Raw genomic sequence first — 11,074 nt, forward strand, 5'->3', positions numbered from 1 at the left:
AAGGTATGTTGGAATGGGACTGTGTAGAATCTTGCATATAAAGAGTATGTACTTCATTCTCTGAGCAACAGGAATCCACCAAGACTCCTCATTCTAGGGCTCCAATTGACATGCCCCTCTGTCCTATGTGGTCTGAAGAAAGTCACTCTTGTACGAGCTGCATTTGGGAGTCTGTCTTGGATTCACCAGTCACTAGAGAACTAGTACAAAACTGCTGAATGCATTTGCAGATATAAACTATTTATTCTATGCTATCGTTGGTTACAAAATTACCAAGCACTTAAACTACAAAGATTATAGGGAACATCTGTCCAGTCCTCTCACTTGCAGAACCAAAACTGAAATGCATGTATCATAAATTTTAGTCCCTCTCCAGTACACTAAATTGTACCTTAACAAGACCATTTCAATCAAAATAATTGTTTAAACTATACAGTGTATGTTGGTATTCTTGAATACACAGAATAACAGACACCGTATTTCAAAACTCTACTCTCAGCAGATGAAACAAGATTGGCCACATGTCGATTATTACTGATGATGGGTAAGTCTACATGGAGTTCAGTATGCTATTTTCTCTACCTTTGTATATGTTTTACATAATTCACAATAAAATTTTTAAAAAATGAAACAATTCTCAAAAAACAATGAAATTAAAAAATTAAAAAATTTAAAAAAAAAACCACAATGAAATTAGTTATCATAGCAGGTTCCATTGGGGTACCTTTATCAGTCTGGTTTCCCATCCACAGCTGTCGCTCTCTTGTGCACTCTTCTTCAGAGTGCTGTCCTTGGTTGACTTTGAAAGCCATCTCAAATGGCTGAGAGGCTCTCACCATTACCACCCTCAGGGATGTCCATAGCTAATGACTGACTGAGGAGGAGCAAGTAGTAACAATAATTCTCTCACACTAAAATGGAAAAACTGCTGGTGCAATTCACATTCCAGAGCTGCCTGTGGACGAGGCTGAAGGTAGACTTCTCCTGAACCTCCATCTCTGTCCAGCTTCTTTCCCTGCTTTGTCCTCCTTTCCCCACCTAGAAGTTTCCCCTGAAAACATTCCCTTAGTATATCATTTCCAAAAGACTATCTGTCTCAGACTCTGCTTCTAGGAAACTCAAACTTAAATAATTTTATTTTGGAATCAATGGAAATTAATCTGTTTATTAGAGGACTACACCAGGCAGAAATCATCAGAAGTCCTGGTTACCAGAATGATTTTGTTTCCTTATCTGTGTCAATCAACTCTGTGAACATTAATTTCCCTTGAAAAATGAAAAAAAATAACATTTTTTCAGTCTATACAACATGATATCCGAGGAGCAAATGAGATTATGCATATGGAAGCACTTTTGAAAATGGAAAGTATAGTATGATTACATTACTATGCTATTTTTATTATCTTCAAAAAGTTACATGTTGCCTGACATTTTATTAATTATTATTAATCAGTATTAATACATTACTGCATTATACAAATTGAGAAGTTATTTTAAAGCAAATAAATTGAGGCTTGTTGAAATGTGCCACAAAACTGGGCTGTTTTTTGTTTTTGTTTTGTTTTATTTAATTTAGGCCTTTCATCTCTGCCTTCCTTTTCCTGACAAGACACTAGAGCTAGATGAGAATTTGAACTTCTGGTGGACAATGGAATCTGTCATCTTCATGAATAAAGAGAGCACATTTCCGTTTTCCTTTCCAGAAGTGAAGAAATGTTTTGCAAATTGAATATTAACATCTTATAATGTGTATGAAGAAAAATAAAACAACAATAACAATTCAGCTTAGTTATTCACTGTAATAATAATCTCCATTATTGATCATGTATTCTATTTTCCACAATGCCCACTGCAAAGAACGGATACCACTTTCTCTAATCAGGTGATAATCCAGCAATGTAAGTACTCACATAACAGAATCCAAGTGCCTGACAATAGTGATTGCTGCAAAATTGAAACAGTGCATGAAATTTAATCAGAGTGAACACTGCTAGAGGAAAGATGTCTATGTTTATGCTGAGTTCCTGATGCTCAGAAGATCATTCTTAAAAGAGAGTCATTGAATTCTCACATTCAATGACCCATTATCCTGGTATAATGTCCCTTTCTCAGAAATACAGTTTGGGGAAAGGTAAAAAGGTTGCTCATGATTAGTCTTTTTTTCCTTTTCTCTTTCTTCATATGAATAGTTCTTTAAAAAATTATTAATCTTTATTTATACATTTCTATCTTAATAGACATATCTTTCACATGTGGCTTTTCTGAAAGATGTATGGAATTACCATAAAATATCTAAAACAGAATCCAAATTATACGTGTTCCCACTCTTGAGATACTGCTGAAAATAAACTTCACTCAAAAGTAATATCTAGTGATCTTACATGGCTGGAAACTAGGACATACTAGTTAAATGTCAACATAGCTTAAAGTAATGACCTGCATAAAATATGTAAGTATTGTGTTTTGTTCTCCGTTTTCTATTGCAGTTCTTAGCAAAGCAACACAGGTATAAGATAAAAAATTCTCTATGTTTACCTTCATAGGAACTGATTTCTCACTGAGGAAAATTTAAATATCGATGATTCCTAAAGCATACTGAGCGTAAGGAAAAGAACTGTTAAGAGCTCACTGTTATGAAAATCTGCTGTGCATACTAACGTGGCTGCAACTTAAATAAACATTTGAAGCTTTAAGCAAGAAGGAAATTAACACAGGCAATGGTTAGCAATTTCTAAGAGGATGCCTCTAAACAATATTTGGAAGGTTGCTAATGGGATGTTATTGAGTATATGTGATGTGACAGACTGTTACATAAACATATATATAAAACTCTTTGTCTCAAACTTTCATTTTCTGATCCAAGACTGATTTATCTTGACCTACTAATTGTTTTTTCTAAAAGAATTATTGAGATTTTTACTTTCCTCTGGGTAAGAATGGAAAAATTTACTAGTAAGATAAAAGTGTTTTCTTTATTAAGTGAATGAAAATAGATGGAAACTGGGCAGGTAAGGAGATAATATTGTTCTACTGTGGATGAAGTAGAATCACCTGAGCAAGATGAGGTGTGGCCCTGAAAGTGGCCACCCCACAGGCTCATCGCTGAGCACTGGCAGAGAGGTACTTTCTTCCAGACATCAACACTCAAAGGTGGTGCTTTCCACTGACTTCGCCTGCCCCAGCGCTCACACCCCACACAGCCAAAAACCCATGCCCATGTACTAAAAAGGAGAAAGGCCTCCACAAGCACAATGCTCACACTTTATTTCTCAAACAAGCTATTTTTTTTTTAAACAACTTACTGTTTCATCAAGCTGGGGACTTAAAGCAACCCTGAGCTAGTCTCTTCTCTCAGGGCATGGAAAAAAATTATAAAAAGATAATGTAAAACATGTTAACAAATTTAAAACTCTGGGGTTTTTATCTTTGCAGTTGTACTCCTCCCAAATGAAATCATATTGGACCAAGTTAGGAATGTTAGTGTAATTTTAAGAAAATAGAGAAATGAAGAAAGATAAACGATAACCTCATGAGATTCTTTAATCAGCAGACTTTCCAGCCTTTGGACACTTTCTGTGGTGGGCTTGATGTCAACTTTTCACTAGGTCATTTCCCAATTGAAGTAAACACAACATTTCTGAATAAAATCTATGATTATTTCATTGGTGATTGGGTAATTCTATGACAGATTTGTTATGTCAAGTAATATTTGATACACTAATGAAATATGAACTTAACTTCCCCCTAAGAACTTAAAAAAATTTATATTAAAATGCTATACTTTATGAATTTTAAAATTCAAAGATTTTCAGACTTCTGCTCTTGGGAAGATGAAATAGACACACTTCCTATTTCTTCTGCTATGTACATCTAAAAACCCTGGGCATTAAATACAAAATAAACAGAAGAAGATTTTGAAAGATGGAGAAGAAAATGCAGAGCATTCTGGGCTGTGGTGAACTCCCTGTATTTTCTTTTTCCCTCATATATACCAGATTTGGAGGTGAACAAGATGACAACCCAGATATACCAACAAATGGAGGCAAAATAAGTAAATAATCAATGAAAACTACTCTCTTGGCAAAAGGACAAAGTAAGAGGCAACATAACAAGACAAAACAATTTTGGATATTAACCATTCTACTCCAATCTAACACCACAGGGAAAAAAAATGTAACCACATCCTTATCCATGTGAACAAGACTGAAGGGTAAGCTGTGATTTCCATCCTTGCCAGGCTATAATGAAGCGATCTAATCCACTCCCTTCCACCACCAAGATGGTGTCATAGAAGGCCAAGCAGGGAGCCAGAAATTTCATCCAATTTGGCATTAACAAGATCATCTGTCCCCTAATAAAGAGTATTAGTGGAAATCATCGAAAAGTCTAGACTTCTATTCAGTAGTAATAAGCCATCCCTTCCTCTCTCTGCTGGGGCAGTGTAGGAGGAAACTTAGTAGAGAGTCAGGACTTTCACCACCATGCAGCAGTAAGAAATACCCTCCAATACCATAATGTGGCTGGTGGCTACATGCAAAACACTAATGAGGCACCTCTATCCCTCTCTGCCAATGCGGTATCAATCGAGGCCTAGTGAGGAGCCAGAAATGCCACTCACACCCACATCAAGGACAAGCCTTTTCCCCCTAATACCAACCAAGGTTGAATGGTGAACCTAAACTTCTCCTTCTAGTGATAAAACCCAAACTTCTGCCCCCATCTCATAGTGACAAATTAGAGACCCTCTTCTTCCCTTGATGGAGTCATTGCAGATAAAACCAGTTAAAATAGGTTTACATGATTCAAGGTCTACTACCATAATGCCATTTTTAATCTTAGAACAATCATATATCATACTAAGAACCAGGAAAATTTCAAACTGAATGAAAACAATCAATAGATGCCTACACCAAGGTGATGGTGGTGTTAGAATTATAATAATTCATAAAGAGGGTTTGATAGCAATTACAAATACACTTAAAATAAATGAAAGAAATGGAAAGTCTCAGCAAAAAAATTTTTAAAAAGTAAAATAAAATAGATATTTTAGAGCTAAAAATATAACCAAAATAAAATTACTAAGTATTACTGTTAACAGAATAATGGAGGGAACAGAGGAAAGAATCAGTGAACTGGAAGATAAAACAATAGAAATCACTCAGTCTGAACAATAGAGAGAAAATAGATTGAAGCATACACACACACACCACACACAACCTCAGGGAACTGTGGGACTGTAAGAAAAAGTTCTAACAGTATGCCATTGGAAACTAGATAGAAAGGTGAAAGAGAAACAAAATTTGGTAAAAGACCAAATCCTAAAAGACCTATAGATCCTAAAACCTGAGAAAAGTCTCAGAATTTGTTTTGAACAAATCTAAACTAAAAGAATTACTAAGGTATGTTCTCTAAACAGAATGAAAATAATAAACAAAAGAGACCATAAAACATCAGGAAGGAAGAAAACACATAGTAAGCAAATTTATGGGTAAATTAAGATGTACCTTCTCTTCTTAAGTTTTCTAAATTATGTTTAATGATTGAGGTGAAAATTATGGCACCATTTGATGTAGTTCTAAGTATAGGTAGAGGAAATATTTAAGACAAGTACTTTATAAATGGGTAAGGTAAAGGGACACAAAGGCAAGAATAGTTTGTATACCTTACTTTAACTGATAAAGGACAATACTAGTAGACTGTTATTTATATATAATATTATATACATAAAACAATCACTTAAATAAAGCTACATGAAGCAATCACTATGAAAACCATGTAGATAAATTAGAATAGAATTCTAAAATGTATACAAACAACCTACAGGAAATCGAGTAAGAGAAATCATAGAAACAAAGAACAAAGGAAACAAACAGAGCAAAAATAAATAAATAAATAAGCATATTTGAGCCCTAACATATCAATAACTACATTAAATCTTATATACTGTCTAAAAAGAACTCACTTAAAATATATCAATATAGACAAGTTGAAGTAAAAAGAATGGAAAAAGATACATGATATAAACTGATCAAAAGAAAGAGGTAGTAACTGTATTAATATTGGATAAAGCAGACATCAGAATACAGAAAATTATCAGAGGCATGGAAGACATATATTGGGGAAAAAAAGTCAATACACCAAGAGGTAGCAGTTCTAAATGTATATGCATCAAAAAAAAACTAGACCACAAAATATATCTGAAGCAAAAATGATAGAAATGAAAGAAGAAATAGACAAATGTACAATTATAGTTGGAAATATCAACACTCCTCTCTCAAAAATTGATAGAAATATCAACAAGGATATATAAGAACACGACACCATCAGCTAGCATAATGTAATCAGTATTTCTAGAACACTGGATCCTGATACAATATAATACACATTTTTTTGCAAGTGACCATGAAACATACCAACATAAGTTATGTCTTGGGCTATAAAACAACATTGAAAATAACTGAAAATCATAGTTTGTTCTCTGAGCACAGTGAAATCAAATTAGAAATCAGTAACAAGAAGATAATAAGAATATTTCCAAATGTTTAGAAACTAAACCATACATTTCTAAGTATTTCTTGAGTCAAAGAGGTAGCTTAAACAATGCTGAGGTAAATTTATAGCACTAAGTGAATCCATTAGAGAAGAGAATTCTATAATCTAAGTGCCTACATCAAGAACCTAAAATGTATTAGCAAAATAAACTAAAGCAAGCAGAAAAGAGCAAATATATGAGCAGAAATCAATATAATTGAAAACAGAAACACATAGACAATGAAACAAAGAGCTTATTTTTTTAATAAATCAATAAAATTGACAAATCTCTTACAAACCTAACAAAGGAAAAAGGGAGATGACACAAATTACCTATGTCAGGAGTGAAAAAGATGGTTACTACTACAGATGATATACACATCAAAATGATAATAAGAAACTATAATGAATAATTCTACACACATGGAAAGTCCTTAAAAGCACAAACTACCACAATTCACTCAAAATTTATTTTGTAATAAAAATTTCCCTAAAAGAAGTCTCTAGGCCAAGGTGGTTTCACTGGAGAATGCTACAAAACATATGAAGAAGAATTAAGACCAATTCTACACAATCTTCCAAAAAATTTTTTAAATGCTTTCCAATTTATTTTGTGAAGCTAGTATTTCCCTGATATCAAAACCACAGACAGTAAAAATAAACCATAGCCAATATTTCTCATGAATATAAATCAAAAATTCTTAACAAAATATTACCAAATAGAATTTAGCAACATATAAAAAGAATTGTATACACTGTGGCCAAAGAATTTTTATTCCAGGGATGCAAGGCTGATTCAATATTCAAAAATTAATCAATGTACTCTGCCATGTTAAGAGGCTAAAAAAGAAAAATCACAAGATTATAAGATTATATCAATTTATGTAAGAAAAATGTAATGCAATTAAAAATGCATTTATGATAAAAATTCTCAAAAACTTAGGAATAGATAAAAATGTACTCAGCTTGCTAAAGAGCATATATAAAATATCTATGGTTAATATGCTTATTGGTGAAAGGCTATTTTCTTCTCAGACTGAGAACAAGGCAAAGATGTCTCCTCTTACCACTCTTATTTAACACAGTGCTGGAAGTTCTAGCTAGTGCAACAAGGCAAGGAAAGAAATAAAAAGGCATAGAGATCAGAAGTGAAAAAAATATATCTATACATATTTAGAGGTAACATGATTGTTGTCTTAGTCAATTATGGCTGCTATAACTAAGTACCATAGATTGGGTGGCTTATAAACAACAGAAATTTATTTCTCACAGTTCTGTAAGCTGGATGTCTAAGATCAGGGTACCAGTCTAGTTGGGCTCTGGTGCGTTCCCTCCTCTGTGTTGCAGACGGCCTAATTCTCATTATATCTCGCCTTGCAGAAAGAGAGTAAGCTAGCTCTTTAGTCTCTTCTTAAAAGAACACTAACCTCATTCATGAGGGCTCCATCCTCATCATCTAATTACATCCCCAAACTACTACCACCAAATACCATCACTTTGGGGATTAGAATTCAACATATGAATTTTGAGGTACACAAACATTCAGTCCATAGAAATTGCTTACATGGAACAAGCCAAGGACTCTACAGACAAACTCCCAGAACTAAAAGATGAGTTCAGTAAGGTCAGGGGATATAAGATCACCACAAAAAACAATTATATTGTGATAGTCTAACAATGATCATGTGTAAATAAAAATTACAAATACAATACTATTTACAATGGCTCAAAAAATGTAATATTTAGGCCTAAATCTAACAAAACAAGTATAGAATTTACATGAGGAAAACCACAAAATGCTGATGAAAGAAATAAAAAAGTAACTAAAATGCGAGACAACATAGTAATAATATCAATTTTCAACAAATTAATATACAAATTTAACAGAATCCCTATCAGAATCCCAAAATAACTTTTTAAAGATATGGACAAAATTGTTCTAAAATTTATATGGAAAAGCAGAAAAACTACAATAGCTAAAACAATTTTGAAAAGAATAAATAGGAAAAATCAGTTTATTTGATTACCATACTTATTATATAGCTACGTAATCAGATGTGTGGTATTGAGTAAAAGGAAAGACACATAAATCAATGGAGCAGAAAGGAGACACACAAATTGGCTCATACAAATATTCCTAACTGATTTTTGAAAAGAGGTAAAAATGCAATTGAATGGAGGAAAGTCTTTTTAATAAATAATCCTGGAAGAATTGAATATTCAGAGGCAAAAAAATAAACTTAAGTCTCACACCAAGTGCATAAATTAACACAAAATGAATCACGGATTTAACTATAAAATGTAAAACTATAGTTTAAAAAATACATAAGAGAAAATCTTCAGGATCTAAGTCTAGGCAGAGTTCTTAGATTTTACACCAAAATCACAATCCATAAAAAATGCAGTTAACATTAATGTAATGGCTAGGTGGAGAGACAGAGAGAAAGAGCAGTTAGAGGGATCGCTTTATAAACTATATAAATGTCTAATCAATATACTGTATACTTAAAACTAATAATAAAATAAAATAAAAACATTTTGATAAATTGGAAATCATCAAAATTAGATAGTTTTGCTCTATAAAAATCCTTTTAAAAAAGTGAAAAGACAAACTACACGCTGGCAGAAAACATATGTAAACCACATATCTGACTAAAATCTAGACTATATAAAGGATACTCAAAACTTAACAGTTAAATCCAATTCAAAAATTAGAAAAGGACATATTACTGAAGAAAATATACAGATGGTAAATATGTACATGAAATATTTTCAACTGTATTAACCATTAGAGAAACACAACTTAACACCAAAGTAAGATATATCCTTATACACCTATTGAAAAAAAAAAAAAAAGACTGAAGCAAAGATAGTGAGAACAGTAAAAGCTGGCAAGGATGTGGTGAAACAGGATCACTTATACATTGTTGGTGGGAATACAAAATGGACAGCACTCTGGAAACGGTGTAGCAATTTCTTTAAAAACTAAATATTCAACTATCCCACAACCCATCCATTGTACTTCTGGGCATTTATCTCAAAGAAATAAAAACAGGTTACCCAGAAATGTCTACATAAATGTTTATAGCAGCTTGATTCATAATAGCTCCAAACTGGCAACAATCCAGACACCTATCAATGGGTGAATGGTCAAATAAACTGTGGTACATCCATTCATGGAATACTACTCATTAGTAGAATGAACAAACTACTGATAAATGGAACTCTGGATGAATCTCCGGAGAATTACATTGAGAGGAAAAAAGCCAATTCTGAACTCCATTTGTATAATATTCTTGAAACAATGGTAGAAATGGAGAATGGAACAGTGATGTCTTTGCCAGAAGTCAAGGAAGTTATGGTTTGGGAGAGAAGTAGTATGGCTATGAAGTGGGAACAGTAGGAACCTTCATGGTGATGGAAATGTTCTGTATCTCTACTACATCAGTGTCAGTATCCTGGTAGAGATACTGCGCTATAGCTTTGCAAGATACTACCACTGAGAGAAACTGGCTGAAAGGTATGCAGAATCTCTATTAGTTTTTACAACTGCATATGAATATAATTACTTTAAAATAGAAAACAATTAAAATAAAATAATCATAGAAGGTAACATGATTACAAAAAAAATCATATCTTTTTCCTTCTTTTGTCACTTGGTATCATATCGAAAACATTTTCTAGTTATTACATTTCTTACAAAAGAACCATAGCTTTTTAAAACTGTCTTAAATAATGATTTCCGACATTTTCCTTGATAAATACATTATACATGTTATTCGTTCTTCCAAATTTGATATGTACAGTTAATACAAAAAATCAATTGTTTTTTCCTGAAGTAAAACAAAATTAATTTAAGATTCATCTGGAACTATAAATATAAAAGACTATCAAATAATATTTTCAAATATTTAAAAATGAAGGAACAATGAAATATAACTTTACCAAAAAAATAATTAAATGCTATAATACTATCACTCATACATACTATATTAATGGATTTTAAAGAAATTGTCAAGAGGGACCCCAGGGTATCTCTTTGCCACACATTTGCAACTCATTATAAGGCAAAATAATTAAAGTTTCATAATTTTATCGCATACATATCAATGGATCACAAAAGAATATTCATGAAAAGAATACCAAATGTCTTGTATTTGATATATGGGAAAGAAAGTATTATAAAGAATGAGAAAATATTACTAAATTCTATTTTAAATTATAAGTGGGCAATTACATTTTTAGAAAAATAGATTCACAAATCGTATCAAAAAAACAAAATTAATGCTCATTATTTTGTATAATTATATAAAATTAATCAAAAGAAAATCTATGCAAAATAATCTGATTATATACTTAGTTAACCATCCTGAACAACATTCTGACCACAGAACTAACATTTTACTAAGATTTATTTATCTTTGTGATTAAATGTAGAGTTTTCAATTAATTTAGTCTTCTTTTTCAAGAGTTTTCTAAGCTCAATATTTTCCAAAATGCAATTATATTTCCAAGCAAGTGATCCACTAAGTAAATTCTTGAT

This window comes from Pteropus medius, unplaced genomic scaffold (assembly GCF_902729225.1).
Source record: "Pteropus medius unplaced genomic scaffold, Ma_sr-lr_union100, whole genome shotgun sequence".
NCBI lineage: Eukaryota > Metazoa > Chordata > Mammalia > Chiroptera > Pteropodidae > Pteropus > Pteropus medius.